Source organism: Lissotriton helveticus, chromosome 2_1 (assembly GCF_964261635.1).
Source record: "Lissotriton helveticus chromosome 2_1, aLisHel1.1, whole genome shotgun sequence".
In the NCBI taxonomy this organism is placed as follows: Eukaryota; Metazoa; Chordata; class Amphibia; order Caudata; family Salamandridae; genus Lissotriton; species Lissotriton helveticus.
Genome location: NC_136059.1, coordinates 1,632,763,509 through 1,632,783,579, shown reverse-complemented (window position 1 = coordinate 1,632,783,579; position 20,071 = coordinate 1,632,763,509).

Genomic DNA, 20,071 nt, shown 5'->3' with positions numbered 1-20,071 from the left:
CTGTGAGAGTCAAAATTAGTTGAAAGATGAAAATTTTCAAAACGGACCATTTTGGTCATCTCAGAGCAATTTCATCAGGTCGCGGGTCATCGATCATTTTGCATGAAAAATTGAACGTTCTCGCATGAACATTAATTTACTCTAAATGTTGTTGATTACTCTTTCCACAGTGAATAAACACGTTTTAAGCCCTCGAAGTGAGCATTTGGGTCCTTTTAAGTCACTTTTAACCATGAGCCAAATCTTGAGTTTTGGCTCCCTAGAAGCATGAAAATGATGATAAAGATGCTCATTTTATCTCCAAAAGTGATGATACACCTCTGAGAGTTAAAATTAGTTGAAAGATGAACATTTTCAAAACGGACTATTTTGGTCATCTCAGAGCAATTTCATCAGGTCGCGGGTCCTCGATCGTTTTGCATGAAAAATTGAACGTTCTCGAATGAACATTAATTTACTCTAAATGTTGTTTATATCTCTTCCCGCAGTGAATAAACTCGTTTTAAGCCCTCGAAGTGAGCATTTGGGCCTTTTTAAGTCACTTTTAACCATGAGCCAAATCTTGAGTTTTGGCTCCCTAGAAGCATGAAAATGACGACAAAGATGCTCATTTGATCTCCAAAAGTGATGATCCACCTCTGAGAGTCAAAATTAGTTGAAAGATGATACATTTTCAAAACGGACCATTTTGGTCATCTCGGAGCAATTTCATCAGGTCGCGGGTCATCGATAGTTTTGCATGAAAAATTGAAAGTTCTTGCATGAACATTAATTTACTCTAAATGTTGTTTATATCTCTTCCCGCAGTGAATAAACACGTTTTAAGCCCTCGAAGTGAGCATTTGGGCGTTTTTAAGTCACTTTTAACCATGAGCCAAATCTTGAGTTTTGGCTCCCTAGAAGCATGAAAATGACGATAAAGATGCTCATTTTATCTCCAAAAGTGATGATACACCTCTGAGAGTGAAAATTAGTTGAAAGATGAATATTTTCAAAACGGACTATTTTGGTCATCTCAGAGCAATTTCATCAGGTCGCAGGTCATCGATCGTTTTGCATGAAAAATTGAACGTTCTCGCATGAACATTAATTTACTCTAAATGTTGTTTATATCTCTTCCCGTAGTGAATAAACAGGTTTTAAGCCCTCGAAGTCAGCATTTGGGCCTTTTTAAGTCACTTTTAACCATGAGCCAAATCTTGAGTTTTGACACCCTAGAAGCATGAAAATGACGATAAAGATGCTAATTTTATCTTCAAAAGTGATGATCCACCTCTGAGAGTCAAAATTAGTTGAAAGATGAAAATTTTCAAAACGGACCATTTTGGTCATCTCGGAGCAATTTCATCAGGTCGCGGGTCATCGATCGTTTTGCATGAAAAATTGAAAGTTCTTGCATGAACATTAATTTACTCTAAATGTTGTTTATATCTCTTCCCGCAGTGAATAAACACGTTTTAAGCCCTCAAAGTGAGCATTTGGGTCCTTTTAAGTCACTTTTACCCATGAGCCAAATCTTGAGTTTTGGCTCCCTAGAAGCATGAACATGACTATAAAGATGCTCATTTTAGCTCCAAAAGTGATGATCCACCTCTGAGAGTATAAATTAGTTGAAAGATGAACATTTTCAAAACGGACCATTTTGGTCATCTCAGAGCAATTTCATCAGGTCGCGGGTCAACGATCGTTTTGCATGAAAAATTGAACGTTCTCGCATGAACATTGTTTTACTCTAAATGTTGTTTATTACTCTTTCCGCAGTGAATAAACATCTTTTAAGCCCTCGAAGTGAGCATTTGGGTCCTTTTAAGTCACTTTTAACCATGAGCCAAATCTTGAGTTTTGGCTCCCTAGAAGCATGAAAATGACGATAAAGATGCTCATTTTATCTCCAAAAGTGATGATACACCTCTGAGAGTCAAAATGAGTTGAAAGATGAACATTTTCAAAACTGACTATTTTGGTCATATCAGAGCAATTTCATCAGGTCGCGGGTCATCGATCGTTTTGCATGAAAAATTGAACGTTCTCGCATGAACATTAATTTACTCTAAATGTTGTTTATATCTCTTCCCGCAGTGAATAAACACGTTTTAAGCCCTCGAAGTGAGCATTTGGGCCTTTTTAAGTCACTTTTAACCATGAGCCAAATCTTGAGTTTTGGCTCCCTAGAAGCATGAAAATGACAACAAAGATGCTCATTTCATCTCCAAAAGTGATGATCCACCTCTGAGAGTAAAAATTAGTTGAAAGATGAACATTTTCAAAACGGACCATTTCGGTCATCTCAGAGCAATTTCATCAGGTCGCGGGTCAACGATCGTTTTGCATGAAAAATTGAACGTTCTCGCATGAACATTGTTTTACTCTAAATGTTGTTTATTACTCTTTCCACAGTGAATAAACACGTTTTAAGCCCTCGAAGTGAGCATTTCGGTCCTTTTAAGTCACTTTTAACCATGAGCCAAATCTTGAGTTTTGGCTCCCTAGAAGCATGAAAATGACGATAAAGATGCTCATTTTATCTCCAAAAGTGATGATCCACCTCTGAGAGTCAAAATTAGTTGAAAGATGAACATTTTCAAAACGGACCATTTTGGTCATCTCAGAGCAATTTCATCAGGTCACGGGTCATCGATCGTTTTGCATGAAAAATTGAACGTTCTCGCATGAACATTAATTTACTCTAAATGTTATTTATATCTCTTCCCGCAGTGAATAAACACGTTTTAAGCCCTCGAAGTGAGCATTTGGGTCCTTTTAAGTCACTTTTAACCATGAGCCAAATCTTGAGTTTTGGCTCCCTAGAAGCATGAAAATGATGATAAAGATGCTCATTTTAGCTCCAAAAATGATGATCCACCTCTGAGAGTAAAAATTAGTTGAAAGATGAACATTTTCAAAACGGACCATTTCGGTCATCTCAGAGCAATTTCATCAGGTCGCGGGTCAACGATCGTTTTGCATGAAAAATTGAACGTTCTCGCATGAACATTGTTTTACTCTAAATGTTGTTTATTACTCTTTCCACAGTGAATAAACACGTTTTAAGCCCTCGAAGTGAGTATTTGGGCCTTTTTAAGTCACTTTTACCCATGAGCCAAATCTTGAGTTTTGGCTCCCTAGAAGCATGAACATGACTATAAAGATGCTCATTTTAGCTCCAAAAGTGATGATCCACCTCTGAGAGTAAAAATTAGTTGAAAGATGAACATTTTCAAAACGGACCATTTTGGTCATCTCAGAGCAATTTCATCAGGTCGCGGGTCAACGATCGTTTTGCATGAAAAATTGAACGTTCTCGCATGAACATTGTTTTACTCTAAATGTTGTTTATTACTCTTTCCGCAGTGAATAAACACGTTTTAAGCCCTCGAAGTGAGCATTTGGGTCCTTTTAAGTCACTTTTAACCATGAGCCAAATCTTGAGTTTTGGCTCCCTAGAAGCATGAAAATGACGATAAAGATGCTCATTTTATCTCCAAAAGTGATGATACACCTCTGAGAGTCAAAATTAGTTGAAAGATGAACATTTTCAAAACTGACTATTTTGGTCATATCAGAGCAATTTCATCAGGTCGCGGGTCATCGATCGTTTTGCATGAAAAATTGAACGTTCTCGCATGAACATTAAATTACTCTAAATGCTGTTTATATCTCTTCCCGCAGTGAATAAACACGTTTTAAGCCCTCGAAGTGAGCATTTGGGCCTTTTTAAGTCACTTTTAACCATGAGCCAAATCTTGAGTTTTGGCTCCCTAGAAGCATGAAAATGACGACAAAGATGCTCATTTCATCTCCAAAAGTGATGATCCACCTCTGAGAGTAAAAATTAGTTGAAAGATGAACATTTTCAAAACGGACCATTTCGGTCATCTCAGAGCAATTTCATCAGGTCGCGGGTCAACGATCGTTTTGCATGAAAAATTGAACGTTCTCGCATGAACATTGTTTTACTCTAAATGTTGTTTATTACTCTTTCCACAGTGAATAAACACGTTTTAAGCCCTCGAAGTGAGCATTTGGGTCCTTTTAAGTCACTTTTAACCATGAGCCAAATCTTGAGTTTTGGCTCCCTAGAAGCATGAAAATGACGATAAAGATGCTCATTTTATCTCCAAAAGTGATGATCCACCTCTGAGAGTCAAAATTAGTTGAAAGATGAACATTTTCAAAACGGACCATTTTGGTCATCTCAGAGCAATTTCATCAGGTCACGGGTCATCGATCGTTTTGCATGAAAAATTGAACGTTCTCGCATGAACATTAATTTACTCTAAATGTTGTTTATATCTCTTCCCGCAGTGAATAAACACGTTTTAAGCCCTCGAAGTGAGTATTTGGGCCTTTTTAAGTCACTTTTAACCATGAGCCAAATCTTGAGTTTTTGCTCCCTAGAAGCTTGAAAATGACGATAAAGATGCTCATTTTATCTCCAAAAGTGATGATCCACCTGTGAGAGTCAAAATTAGTTGAAAGATGAAAATTTTCAAAACGGACCATTTTGGTCATCTCAGAGCAATTTCATCAGGTCGCGGGTCATCGATCATTTTGCATGAAAAATTGAACGTTCTCGCATGAACATTAATTTACTCTAAATGTTGTTGATTACTCTTTCCACAGTGAATAAACACGTTTTAAGCCCTCGAAGTGAGCATTTGGGTCCTTTTAAGTCACTTTTAACCATGAGCCAAATCTTGAGTTTTGGCTCCCTAGAAGCATGAAAATGATGATAAAGATGCTCATTTTATCTCCAAAAGTGATGATACACCTCTGAGAGTTAAAATTAGTTGAAAGATGAACATTTTCAAAACGGACTATTTTGGTCATCTCAGAGCAATTTCATCAGGTCGCGGGTCCTCGATCGTTTTGCATGAAAAATTGAACGTTCTCGAATGAACATTAATTTACTCTAAATGTTGTTTATATCTCTTCCCGCAGTGAATAAACTCGTTTTAAGCCCTCGAAGTGAGCATTTGGGCCTTTTTAAGTCACTTTTAACCATGAGCCAAATCTTGAGTTTTGGCTCCCTAGAAGCATGAAAATGACGACAAAGATGCTCATTTGATCTCCAAAAGTGATGATCCACCTCTGAGAGTCAAAATTAGTTGAAAGATGATACATTTTCAAAACGGACCATTTTGGTCATCTCGGAGCAATTTCATCAGGTCGCGGGTCATCGATAGTTTTGCATGAAAAATTGAAAGTTCTTGCATGAACATTAATTTACTCTAAATGTTGTTTATATCTCTTCCCGCAGTGAATAAACACGTTTTAAGCCCTCGAAGTGAGCATTTGGGCGTTTTTAAGTCACTTTTAACCATGAGCCAAATCTTGAGTTTTGGCTCCCTAGAAGCATGAAAATGACGATAAAGATGCTCATTTTATCTCCAAAAGTGATGATACACCTCTGAGAGTGAAAATTAGTTGAAAGATGAATATTTTCAAAACGGACTATTTTGGTCATCTCAGAGCAATTTCATCAGGTCGCAGGTCATCGATCGTTTTGCATGAAAAATTGAACGTTCTCGCATGAACATTAATTTACTCTAAATGTTGTTTATATCTCTTCCCGTAGTGAATAAACAGGTTTTAAGCCCTCGAAGTCAGCATTTGGGCCTTTTTAAGTCACTTTTAACCATGAGCCAAATCTTGAGTTTTGACACCCTAGAAGCATGAAAATGACGATAAAGATGCTAATTTTATCTTCAAAAGTGATGATCCACCTCTGAGAGTCAAAATTAGTTGAAAGATGAAAATTTTCAAAACGGACCATTTTGGTCATCTCGGAGCAATTTCATCAGGTCGCGGGTCATCGATCGTTTTGCATGAAAAATTGAAAGTTCTTGCATGAACATTAATTTACTCTAAATGTTGTTTATATCTCTTCCCGCAGTGAATAAACACGTTTTAAGCCCTCAAAGTGAGCATTTGGGTCCTTTTAAGTCACTTTTACCCATGAGCCAAATCTTGAGTTTTGGCTCCCTAGAAGCATGAACATGACTATAAAGATGCTCATTTTAGCTCCAAAAGTGATGATCCACCTCTGAGAGTAAAAATTAGTTGAAAGATGAACATTTTCAAAACGGACCATTTTGGTCATCTCAGAGCAATTTCATCAGGTCGCGGGTCAACGATCGTTTTGCATGAAAAATTGAACGTTCTCGCATGAACATTGTTTTACTCTAAATGTTGTTTATTACTCTTTCCGCAGTGAATAAACACCTTTTAAGCCCTCGAAGTGAGCATTTGGGTCCTTTTAAGTCACTTTTAACCATGAGCCAAATCTTGAGTTTTGGCTCCCTAGAAGCATGAAAATGACGATAAAGATGCTCATTTTATCTCCAAAAGTGATGATACACCTCTGAGAGTCAAAATTAGTTGAAAGATGAACATTTTCAAAACTGACTATTTTGGTCATATCAGAGCAATTTCATCAGGTCGCGGGTCATCGATCGTTTTGCATGAAAAATTGAACGTTCTCGCATGAACATTAATTTACTCTAAATGTTGTTTATATCTCTTCCCGCAGTGAATAAACACGTTTTAAGCCCTCGAAGTGAGCATTTGGGCCTTTTTAAGTCACTTTTAACCATGAGCCAAATCTTGAGTTTTGGCTCCCTAGAAGCATGAAAATGACGACAAAGATGCTCATTTCATCTCCAAAAGTGATGATCCACCTCTGAGAGTAAAAATTAGTTGAAAGATGAACATTTTCAAAACGGACCATTTCGGTCATCTCAGAGCAATTTCATCAGGTCGCGGGTCAACGATCGTTTTGCATGAAAAATTGAACGTTCTCGCATGAACATTGTTTTACTCTAAATGTTGTTTATTACTCTTTCCACAGTGAATAAACACGTTTTAAGCCCTCGACATTTCGGTCCTTTTAAGTCACTTTTAACCATGAGCCAAATCTTGAGTTTTGGCTCCCTAGAAGCATGAAAATGACGATAAAGATGCTCATTTTATCTCCAAAAGTGATGATCCACCTCTGAGAGTCAAAATTAGTTGAAAGATGAACATTTTCAAAACGGACCATTTTGGTCATCTCAGAGCAATTTCATCAGGTCACGGGTCATCGATCGTTTTGCATGAAAAATTGAACGTTCTCGCATGAACATTAATTTACTCTAAATGTTATTTATATCTCTTCCCGCAGTGAATAAACACGTTTTAAGCCCTCGAAGTGAGCATTTGGGTCCTTTTAAGTCACTTTTAACCATGAGCCAAATCTTGAGTTTTGGCTCCCTAGAAGCATGAAAATGATGATAAAGATGCTCATTTTATCTCCAAAAGTGATGATACACCTCTGAGAGTTAAAATTAGTTGAAAGATGAACATTTTCAAAACGGACTATTTTGGTCATCTCAGAGCAATTTCATCAGGTCGCGGGTCCTCGATCGTTTTGCATGAAAAATTGAACGTTCTCGAATGAACATTAATTTACTCTAAATGTTGTTTATATCTCTTCCCGCAGTGAATAAACTCGTTTTAAGCCCTCGAAGTGAGCATTTGGGCCTTTTTAAGTCACTTTTAACCATGAGCCAAATCTTGAGTTTTGGCTCCCTAGAAGCATGAAAATGACGACAAAGATGCTCATTTGATCTCCAAAAGTGATGATCCACCTCTGAGAGTCAAAATTAGTTGAAAGATGAACATTTTCAAAACGGACCATTTTGGTCATCTCAGAGCAATTTCATCAGGTCACGGGTCATCGATCGTTTTGCATGAAAAATTGAACGTTCTCGCATGAACATTAATTTACTCTAAATGTTGTTTATATCTCTTCCCGCAGTGAATAAACACGTTTTAAGCCCTCGAAGTGAGCATTTGGGCGTTTTTAAGTCACTTTTAACCATGAGCCAAATCTTGAGTTTTGGCTCCCTAGAAGCATGAAAATGACGATAAAGATGCTCATTTTATCTCCAAAAGTGATGATACACCTCTGAGAGTGAAAATTAGTTGAAAGATGAATATTTTCAAAACGGACTATTTTGGTCATCTCAGAGCAATTTCATCAGGTCGCAGGTCATCGATCGTTTTGCATGAAAAATTGAACGTTCTCGCATGAACATTAATTTACTCTAAATGTTGTTTATATCTCTTCCCGTAGTGAATAAACAGGTTTTAAGCCCTCGAAGTCAGCATTTGGGCCTTTTTAAGTCACTTTTAACCATGAGCCAAATCTTGAGTTTTGACACCCTAGAAGCATGAAAATGACGATAAAGATGCTAATTTTATCTTCAAAAGTGATGATCCACCTCTGAGAGTCAAAATTAGTTGAAAGATGAAAATTTTCAAAACGGACCATTTTGGTCATCTCGGAGCAATTTCATCAGGTCGCGGGTCATCGATCGTTTTGCATGAAAAATTGAAAGTTCTTGCATGAACATTAATTTACTCTAAATGTTGTTTATATCTCTTCCTGCAGTGAATAAACACGTTTTAAGCCCTCAAAGTGAGCATTTGGGTCCTTTTAAGTCACTTTTACCCATGAGCCAAATCTTGAGTTTTGGCTCCCTAGAAGCAGGAACATGACTATAAAGATGCTCATTTTAGCTCCAAAAGTGATGATCCACCTCTGAGAGTAAAAATTAGTTGAAAGATGAACATTTTCAAAACGGACCATTTTGGTCATCTCAGAGCAATTTCATCAGGTCGCGGGTCAACGATCGTTTTGCATGAAAAATTGAACGTTCTCGCATGAACATTGTTTTACTCTAAATGTTGTTAATTACTCTTTCCGCAGTGAATAAACACGTTTTAAGCCCTCGAAGTGAGCATTTGGGTCCTTTTAAGTCACTTTTAACCATGAGCCAAATCTTGAGTTTTGGCTCCCTAGAAGCATGAAAATGACGATAAAGATGCTCATTTTATCTCCAAAAGTGATGATACACCTCTGAGAGTCAAAATTAGTTGAAAGATGAACATTTTCAAAACTGACTATTTTGGTCATATCAGAGCAATTTCATCAGGTCGCGGGTCATCGATCGTTTTGCATGAAAAATTGAACGTTCTCGCATGAACATTAATTTACTCTAAATGTTGTTTATATCTCTTCCCGCAGTGAATAAACACGTTTTAAGCCCTCGAAGTGAGCATTTGGGCCTTTTTAAGTCACTTTTAACCATGAGCCAAATCTTGAGTATTGGCTCCCTAGAAGCATGAAAATGACGACAAAGATGCTCATTTCATCTCCAAAAGTGATGATCCACCTCTGAGAGTCAAAATTAGTTGAAAGATGAAAATTTTCAAAACTGACCATTTTGGTAATCTCGGAGCAATTTCATCAGGTCGCGGGTCATCGATCGTTTTGCATGAAAAATTGAACGTTCTTGCATGAACATTAATTTACTCTAAATGTTGTTTATATCTCTTCCCGCAGTGAATAAACACGTTTTAAGCCCTCGAAGTGAGCATTTGGGCCTTTTTAAGTCACTTTTAACCATGAGCCAAATCTTGAGTTTTGGCTCCCTAGAAGCATGATATGACGATAAAGATGCTCATTTTATCTCCAAAAGTGATGATCCACCTCTGAGAGTCAAAATTAGTTGAAAGATGAAAATTTTCAAAACGGTCCATTTTGGTCATCTCGGAGCAATTTCATCAGGTCGCGGGTCATCGATCGTTTTGCATGAAAAATTGAACGTTCTCGCATGAACATTAATTTACTCTAAATGTTGTTTATATCTCTTCCCGTAGTGAATAAACACGTTTTAAGCCCTCGAAGTCAGCATTTGGGCCTTTTTAAGTCACTTTTAACCATGAGCCAAATCTTGAGTTTTGACTCCCTAGAAGCATGAAAATGACGATAAAGATGCTAATTTTATCTTCAAAAGTGATGATCCACCTCTGAGAGTCAAAATTAGTTGAAAGATGAAAATTTTCAAAACGGACCATTTTGGTCATCTCGGAGCAATTTCATCAGGTCGCGGGTCATCGATCGTTTTGCATGAAAAATTGAACGTTCTTGCATGAACATTAATTTACTCTAAATGTTGTTTATATGTCTTCCCGCAGTGAATAAACACGTTTTAAGCCCTCGAAGTGAGCATTTGGGTCCTTTTAATTCACTTTTAACCATGAGCCAAATCTTGAGTTTTTGCTCCTTAGAAGCATGAAAATGACGATAAAGATGCTCATTTTATCTCCAAAAGTGATGATCCACCTCTGAAAGTCAGAATTAGTTGAAAGATGGAAGGTTTTAAAACGAACCATTTTGGTCATCTCAGAGCAATTTCATCAGGTCGGGTCATCGATCGTTTTGCATGAAAAATTGAACGTTCTCGCATGAACAATAATTTACTCTAAATGTTGTTTATATCTCTTCCCGCAGTGAATAAACACGTTTTAAGCCCTCGAAGTGAGCATTTGGGTCCTTTTAAGTCACTTTTAACCATGAGATTTGGCTCCCTAGAAGCATGAAAATGACGATAAAGATGCTCATTTTATCTCCAAAAGTGATGATACACCTCTGAGAGTCAAAATTAGTTGAAAGATGAACATTTTCAAAACTGACTATTTTGGTCATCTCAGAGCAATTTCATCAGGTCGCGGGTCATCGATCGTTTTGCATGAAAAATTGAACGTTCTCGCATGAACATTAATTTACTCTAAATGTTGTTTATCTCTCTTCCCGTAGTGAATAAACACGTTTTAAGCCCTCGAAGTCAGCATTTGGGCCTTTTTAAGTCACTTTTAACCATGAGTCAAATCTTGAGTTTTGGCTCCCTAGAAGCATGAAAATGACTATAAAGATGCTCATTTTAGCTCCAAAAATGATGATCCACCTCTGAGAGTAAAAATTAGTTGAAAGATGAACATTTTCAAAACGGACCATTTTGGTCATCTCAGAGCAATTTCATCAGGTCGCGGGTCAACGATCGTTTTGCATGAAAAATTGAACGTTCTCGCATGAACATTGTTTTACTCTAAATGTTGTTTATTACTCTTTCCACAGTGAATAAACACGTTTTAAGCCCTCGAAGTGAGCATTTGGGTCCTTTTAAGTCACTTTTAACCATGAGCCAAATCTTGAGTTTTGGCTCCCTAGAAGCATGAAAATGAAGATAAAGATGCTCATTTTATCTCCAAAAGTGATGATACACCTCTGAGAGTTAAAATTAGTTGAAAGATGAACATTTTCAAAACGGACTATTTTAGTCATCTCGGAGCAATTTCATCAGGTCGCGGGTCCTCGATCGTTTTGCATGAAAAATTGAACGTTCTCGAATGAACATTAATTTACTCTAAATGTTGTTTATATCTCTTCCCGCAGTGAATAAACACGTTTTAAGCCCTCGAAGTGAGCATTTGGGCCTTTTTAAGTCACTTTTAACCATGAGCCAAATCTTGAGTTTTGGCTCCCTAGAAGCATGAAAATGACGACAAAGATGCTCATTTCATCTCCAAAAGTGATGATCCACCTCTGAGAGTCAAAATTAGTTGAAAGATGATAAATTTTCAAAACGGACCATTTTGGTCATCTCGGAGCAATTTCATCAGGTCGCGGGTCATCGATAGTTTTGCATGAAAAATTGAAAGTTCTTGCATGAACATTAATTTACTCAAAATGTTGTTTATATCTCTTCCCGCAGTGAATAAACACGTTTTAAGCCCTCGAAGTGAGCATTTGGGCCTTTTTAAGTCACTTTTAACCATGAGCCAAATCTTGAGTTTTGGATCCCTAGAAGCATGAAAATGACGATAAAGATGCTCATTTTATCTCCAAAAGTGATGATACACCTCTGAGAGTGAAAATTAGTTGAAAGATGAACATTTTTAAAATGGACTATTTTGGTCATCTCAGAGCAATTTCATCAGGTCGCGGGTCATCGATCGTTTTGCATGAAAAATTGAACGTTCTCGCATGAACATTAATTTACTCTAAATGTTGTTTATATCTCTTCCCGTAGTGAATAAACAGGTTTTAAGCCCTCGAAGTCAGCATTTGGGCCTTTTTAAGTCACTTTTAACCTTGAGCCAAATCTTGAGTTTTGACCCCCTAGAAGCATGAAAATGACGATAAAGATGCTAATTTTATCTTCAAAAGTGATGATCCACCTCTGAGAGTCAAAATTAGTTGAAAGATGAACATTTTCAAAACGGACCATTTTGGTCATCTCGGAGCAATTTCATCAGGTCGCGTGTCATCGATCGTTTTGCATGAAAAATTGAAAGTTCTTGCATGAACATTAATTTACTCTAAATGTTGTTTATATCTCTTCCCGCAGTGAATAAACACGTTTTAAGCCCTCAAAGTGAGCATTTGGGTCCTTTTAAGTCACTTTTACCCATGAGCCAAATCTTGAGTTTTGGCTCCCTAGAAGCATGAACATGACTATAAAGATGATCATTTTAGCTCCAAAAGTGATGATCCACCTCTGAGAGTAAAAATTAGTTGAAAGATGAACATTTTCAAAACGGACCATTTTGGTCATCTCAGAGCAATTTCATCAGGTCGCGGGTCAACGATCGTTTTGCATGAAAAATTGAACGTTCTCGCATGAACATTGTTTTACTCTAAATGTTGTTTATATCTCTTCCCGTAGTGAATAAACACGTTTTAAGCCCTCGAAGTCAGCATTTGGGCCTTTTTAAGTCACTTTTAACCATGAGCCAAATCTTGAGTTTTGACTCCCTAGAAGCATGAAAATGACGATAAAGATGCTAATTTTATCTTCAAAAGTGATGATCCACCTTTGAGAGTCAAAATTAGTTGAAAGATGAACATTTTCAAAACGGACTATTTGGGTCATCTCAGAGCAATTTCATCAGGTCGCGGGTCATCGATCGTTTTGCATGAAAAATTGAACGTTCTCGCATGAACATTAATTTACTCTAAATGTTGTTTATATCTCTTCCCGTAGTGAATAAACACGTTTTAAGCCCTCGAAGTCAGCATTTGGGCCTTTTTAAGTCACTTTTAACCATGAGCCAAATCTTGAGTTTTGACTCCCTAGAAGCATGAAAATGACGATAAAGATGCTAATTTTATCTTCAAAAGTGATGATCCACCTTTGAGAGTCAAAATTAGTTGAAAGATGAAAATTTTCAAAACGGACCATTTTGGTCATCTCGGAGCAATTTCATCAGGTCGCGGGTCATCGATCGTTTTGCATGAAAAATTGAACGTTCTTGCATGAACATTAATTTACTCTAAATGTTGTTTATATGTCTTCCCACAGTGAATAAACACGTTTTAAGCCCTCACGGTGAGCATTTGGGTCCTTTTAATTCACTTTTATCCATAAGCCAAATCTTGAGTTTTGGCTCCTTAGAAGCATGAAAATGACGATAAAGATGCTCATTTTACCTCCAAAAGTGATGATCCACCTCCGAAAGTCAGAATTAGTTGAACGATGGAAGGTTTTAAAACGTACCATTTTGGTCATCTCAGAGCAATTTCATCAGGTCGCGGGTCATCGATCGTTTTGCATGAAAAATTGAACGTTCTCGCATGAACAATAATTTACTCTAAATGTTGTTTATATCTCTTCCCGCAGTGAATAAACACGTTTTAAGCCCTCAAAGTGAGCATTTGGGTCCTTTTAAGTCACTTTTACCCATGAGCCAAATCTTGAGTTTTGGCTCCCTAGAAGCATGAAAATGACTATAAAGATGCTCATTTTAGCTCCAAAAATGATGATCCACCTCTGAGAGTAAAAATTAGTTGAAAGATGAACATTTTCAAAACGGACCATTTCGGTCATCTCAGAGCAATTTCATCAGGTCGCGGGTCAACGATCGTTTTGCATGAAAAATTGAACGTTCTCGCATGAACATTGTTTTACTCTAAATGTTGTTTATTACTCTTTCCACAGTGAATAAACACGTTTTAAGCCCTCGAAGTGAGCATTTGGGTCCTTTTAAGTCACTTTTAACCATGAGCCAAATCTTGAGTTTTGGCTCCCTAGAAGCATGAAAATGACGATAAAGATGCTCATTTTATCTCCAAAAGTGATGATCCACCTCTGAGAGTCAAAATTAGTTGAAAGATGAACATTTTCAAAACGGACCATTTTGGTCATCTCAGAGCAATTTCATCAGGTCACGGGTCATCGATCGTTTTGCATGAAAAATTGAACGTTCTCGCATGAACATTAATTTACTCTAAATGTTGTTTATATCTCTTCCCGCAGTGAATAAACACGTTTTAAGCCCTCGAAGTGAGTATTTGGGCCTTTTTAAGTCACTTTTACCCATGAGCCAAATCTTGAGTTTTGGCTCCCTAGAAGCATGAACATGACTATAAAGATGCTCATTTTAGCTCCAAAAGTGATGATCCACCTCTGAGAGTAAAAATTAGTTGAAAGATGAACATTTTCAAAACGGACCATTTTGGTCATCTCAGAGCAATTTCATCAGGTCGCGGGTCAACGATCGTTTTGCATGAAAAATTGAACGTTCTCGCATGAACATTGTTTTACTCTAAATGTTGTTTATTACTCTTTCCGCAGTGAATAAACACATTTTAAGCCCTCGAAGTGAGCATTTGGGTCCTTTTAAGTCACTTTTAACCATGAGCCAAATCTTGAGTTTTGGCTCCCTAGAAGCATGAAAATGACGATAAAGATGCTCATTTTATCTCCAAAAGTGATGATACACCTCTGAGAGTCAAAATTAGTTGAAAGATGAACATTTTCAAAACTGACTATTTTGGTCATATCAGAGCAATTTCATCAGGTCGCGGGTCATCGATCGTTTTGCATGAAAAATTGAACGTTCTCGCATGAACATTAATTTACTCTAAATGTTGTTTATATCTCTTCCCGCAGTGAATAAACACGTTTTAAGCCCTCGAAGTGAGCATTTGGGCCTTTTTAAGTCACTTTTAACCATGAGCCAAATCTTGAGTTTTGGCTCCCTAGAAGCATGAAAATGACGACAAAGATGCTCATTTCATCTCCAAAAGTGATGATCCACCTCTGAGAGTAAAAATTAGTTGAAAGATGAACATTTTCAAAACGGACCATTTCGGTCATCTCAGAGCAATTTCATCAGGTCGCGGGTCAACGATCGTTTTGCATGAAAAATTGAACGTTCTCGCATGAACATTGTTTTACTCTAAATGTTGTTTATTACTCTTTCCACAGTGAATAAACACGTTTTAAGCCCTCGAAGTGAGCATTTGGGTCCTTTTAAGTCACTTTTAACCATGAGCCAAATCTTGAGTTTTGGCTCCCTAGAAGCATGAAAATGACGATAAAGATGCTCATTTTATCTCCAAAAGTGATGATCCACCTCTGAGAGTCAAAATTAGTTGAAAGATGAAAATTTTCAAAACGGACCATTTTGGTCATCTCAGAGCAATTTCATCAGGTCGCGGGTCATCGATCATTTTGCATGAAAAATTGAACGTTCTCGCATGAACATTAATTTACTCTAAATGTTGTTGATTACTCTTTCCACAGTGAATAAACACGTTTTAAGCCCTCGAAGTGAGCATTTGGGTCCTTTTAAGTCACTTTTAACCATGAGCCAAATCTTGAGTTTTGGCTCCCTAGAAGCATGAAAATGATGATAAAGATGCTCATTTTATCTCCAAAAGTGATGATACACCTCTGAGAGTTAAAATTAGTTGAAAGATGAACATTTTCAAAACGGACTATTTTGGTCATCTCAGAGCAATTTCATCAGGTCGCGGGTCCTCGATCGTTTTGCATGAAAAATTGAACGTTCTCGAATGAACATTAATTTACTCTAAATGTTGTTTATATCTCTTCCCGCAGTGAATAAACTCGTTTTAAGCCCTCGAAGTGAGCATTTGGGCCTTTTTAAGTCACTTTTAACCATGAGCCAAATCTTGAGTTTTGGCTCCCTAGAAGCATGAAAATGACGACAAAGATGCTCATTTGATCTCCAAAAGTGATGATCCACCTCTGAGAGTCAAAATTAGTTGAAAGATGATACATTTTCAAAACGGACCATTTTGGTCATCTCGGAGCAATTTCATCAGGTCGCGGGTCATCGATAGTTTTGCATGAAAAATTGAAAGTTCTTGCATGAACATTAATTTACTCTAAATGTTGTTTATATCTCTTCCCGCAGTGAATAAACACGTTTTAAGCCCTCGAAGTGAGCATTTGGGCGTTTTTAAGTCACTTTTAACCATGAGCCAAATCTTGAGTTTTGGCTCCCTAGAAGCATGAAAATGACGATAAAGATGCTCATTTTATCTCCAAAAGTGATGATACACCTCTGAGAGTGAAAATTAGTTGAAAGATGAATATTTTCAAAACGGACTATTTTGGTCATCTCAGAGCAATTTCATCAGGTCGCAGGTCATCGATCGTTTTGCATGAAAAATTGAACGTTCTCGCATGAACATTAATTTACTCTAAATGTTGTTTATATCTCTTCCCGTAGTGAATAAACAGGTTTTAAGCCCTCGAAGTCAGCATTTGGGCCTTTTTAAGTCACTTTTAACCATGAGCCAAATCTTGAGTTTTGACACCCTAGAAGCATGAAAATGACGATAAAGATGCTAATTTTATCTTCAAAAGTGATGATCCACCTCTGAGAGTCAAAATTAGTTGAAAGATGAAAATTTTCAAAACGGACCATTTTGGTCATCTCGGAGCAATTTCATCAGGTCGCGGGTCATCGATCGTTTTGCATGAAAAATTGAAAGTTCTTGCATGAACATTAATTTACTCTAAATGTTGTTTATATCTCTTCCCGCAGTGAATAAACACGTTTTAAGCCCTCAAAGTGAGCATTTGGGTCCTTTTAAGTCACTTTTACCCATGAGCCAAATCTTGAGTTTTGGCTCCCTAGAAGCATGAACATGACTATAAAGATGCTCATTTTAGCTCCAAAAGTGATGATCCACCTCTGAGAGTAAAAATTAGTTGAAAGATGAACATTTTCAAAACGGACCATTTTGGTCATCTCAGAGCAATTTCATCAGGTCGCGGGTCAACGATCGTTTTGCATGAAAAATTGAACGTTCTCGCATGAACATTGTTTTACTCTAAATGTTGTTTATTACTCTTTCCGCAGTGAATAAACACCTTTTAAGCCCTCGAAGTGAGCATTTGGGTCCTTTTAAGTCACTTTTAACCATGAGCCAAATCTTGAGTTTTGGCTCCCTAGAAGCATGAAAATGACGATAAAGATGCTCATTTTATCTCCAAAAGTGATGATACACCTCTGAGAGTCAAAATGAGTTGAAAGATGAACATTTTCAAAACTGACTATTTTGGTCATATCAGAGCAATTTCATCAGGTCGCGGGTCATCGATCGTTTTGCATGAAAAATTGAACGTTCTCGCATGAACATTAATTTACTCTAAATGTTGTTTATATCTCTTCCCGCAGTGAATAAACACGTTTTAAGCCCTCGAAGTGAGCATTTGGGCCTTTTTAAGTCACTTTTAACCATGAGCCAAATCTTGAGTTTTGGCTCCCTAGAAGCATGAAAATGACGACAAAGATGCTCATTTCATCTCCAAAAGTGATGATCCACCTCTGAGAGTAAAAATTAGTTGAAAGATGAACATTTTCAAAACGGACCATTTCGGTCATCTCAGAGCAATTTCATCAGGTCGCGGGTCAACGATCGTTTTGCATGAAAAATTGAACGTTCTCGCATGAACATTGTTTTACTCTAAATGTTGTTTATTACTCTTTCCACAGTGAATAAACACGTTTTAAGCCCTCGAAGTGAGCATTTCGGTCCTTTTAAGTCACTTTTAACCATGAGCCAAATCTTGAGTTTTGGCTCCCTAGAAGCATGAAAATGACGATAAAGATGCTCATTTTATCTCCAAAAGTGATGATCCACCTCTGAGAGTCAAAATTAGTTGAAAGATGAACATTTTCAAAACGGACCATTTTGGTCATCTCAGAGCAATTTCATCAGGTCACGGGTCATCGATCGTTTTGCATGAAAAATTGAACGTTCTCGCATGAACATTAATTTACTCTAATGTTATTTATATCTCTTCCCGCAGTGAATAAACACGTTTTAAGCCCTCGAAGTGAGCATTTGGGTCCTTTTAAGTCACTTTTAACCATGAGCCAAATCTTGAGTTTTGGCTCCCTAGAAGCATGAAAATGATGATAAAGATGCTCATTTTATCTCCAAAAGTGATGATACACCTCTGAGAGTTAAAATTAGTTGAAAGATGAACATTTTCAAAACGGACTATTTTGGTCATCTCAGAGCAATTTCATCAGGTCGCGGGTCCTCGATCGTTTTGCATGAAAAATTGAACGTTCTCGAATGAACATTAATTTACTCTAAATGTTGTTTATATCTCTTCCCGCAGTGAATAAACTCATTTTAAGCCCTCGAAGTGAGCATTTGGGCCTTTTTAAGTCACTTTTAACCATGAGCCAAATCTTGAGTTTTGGCTCCCTAGAAGCATGAAAATGACGACAAAGATGCTCATTTGATCTCCAAAAGTGATGATCCACCTCTGAGAGTCAAAATTAGTTGAAAGATGATACATTTTCAAAACGGACCATTTTGGTCATCTCGGAGCAATTTCATCAGGTCGCGGGTCATCGATCGTTTTGCATGAAAAATTGAACGTTCTCGCATGAACATTAATTTACTCTAATGTTATTTATATCTCTTCCCGCAGTGAATAAACACGTTTTAAGCCCTCGAAGTGAGCATTTGGGTCCTTTTAAGTCACTTTTAACCATGAGCCAAATCTTGAGTTTTGGCTCCCTAGAAGCATGAAAATGATGATAAAGATGCTCATTTTATCTCCAAAAGTGATGATACACCTCTGAGAGTTAAAATTAGTTGAAAGATGAACATTTTCAAAACGGACTATTTTGGTCATCTCAGAGCAATTTCATCAGGTCGCGGGTCCTCGATCGTTTTGCATGAAAAATTGAACGTTCTCGAATGAACATTAATTTACTCTAAATGTTGTTTATATCTCTTCCCGCAGTGAATAAACTCATTTTAAGCCCTCGAAGTGAGCATTTGGGCCTTTTTAAGTCACTTTTAACCATGAGCCAAATCTTGAGTTTTGGCTCCCTAGAAGCATGAAAATGACGACAAAGATGCTCATTTGATCTCCAAAAGTGATGATCCACCTCTGAGAGTCAAAATTAGTTGAAAGATGATACATTTTCAAAACGGACCATTTTGGTCATCTCGGAGCAATTTCATCAGGTCGCGGGTCATCGATAGTTTTGCATGAAAAATTGAAAGTTCTTGCATGAACATTAATTTACTCTAAATGTTGTTTATATCTCTTCCCGCAGTGAATAAACACGTTTTAAGCCCTCGAAGTGAGCATTTGGGCGTTTTTAAGTCACTTTTAACCATGAGCCAAATCTTGAGTTTTGGCTCCCTAGAAGCATGAAAATGACGATAAAGATGCTCATTTTATCTCCAAAAGTGATGATACACCTCTGAGAGTGAAAATTAGTTGAAAGATGAATATTTTCAAAACGGACTATTTTGGTCATCTCAGAGCAATTTCATCAGGTCGCAGGTCATCGATCGTTTTGCATGAAAAATTGAACGTTCTCGCATGAACATTAATTTACTCTAAATGTTGTTTATATCTCTTCCCGTAGTGAATAAACAGGTTTTAAGCCCTCGAAGTCAGCATTTGGGCCTTTTTAAGTCACTTTTAACCATGAGCCAAATCTTGAGTTTTGACACCCTAGAAGCATGAAAATGACGATAAAGATGCTAATTTTATCTTCAAAAGTGATGATCCACCTCTGAGAGTCAAAATTAGTTGAAAGATGAAAATTTTCAAAACGGACCATTTTGGTCATCTCGGAGCAATTTCATCAGGTCGCGGGTCATCGATCGTTTTGCATGAAAAATTGAAAGTTCTTGCATGAACATTAATTTACTCTAAATGTTGTTTATATCTCTTCCTGCAGTGAATAAACACGTTTTAAGCCCTCAAAGTGAGCATTTGGGTCCTTTTAAGTCACTTTTACCCATGAGCCAAATCTTGAGTTTTGGCTCCCTAGAAGCAGGAACATGACTATAAAGATGCTCATTTTAGCTCCAAAAGTGATGATCCACCTCTGAGAGTAAAAATTAGTTGAAAGATGAACATTTTCAAAACGGACCATTTTG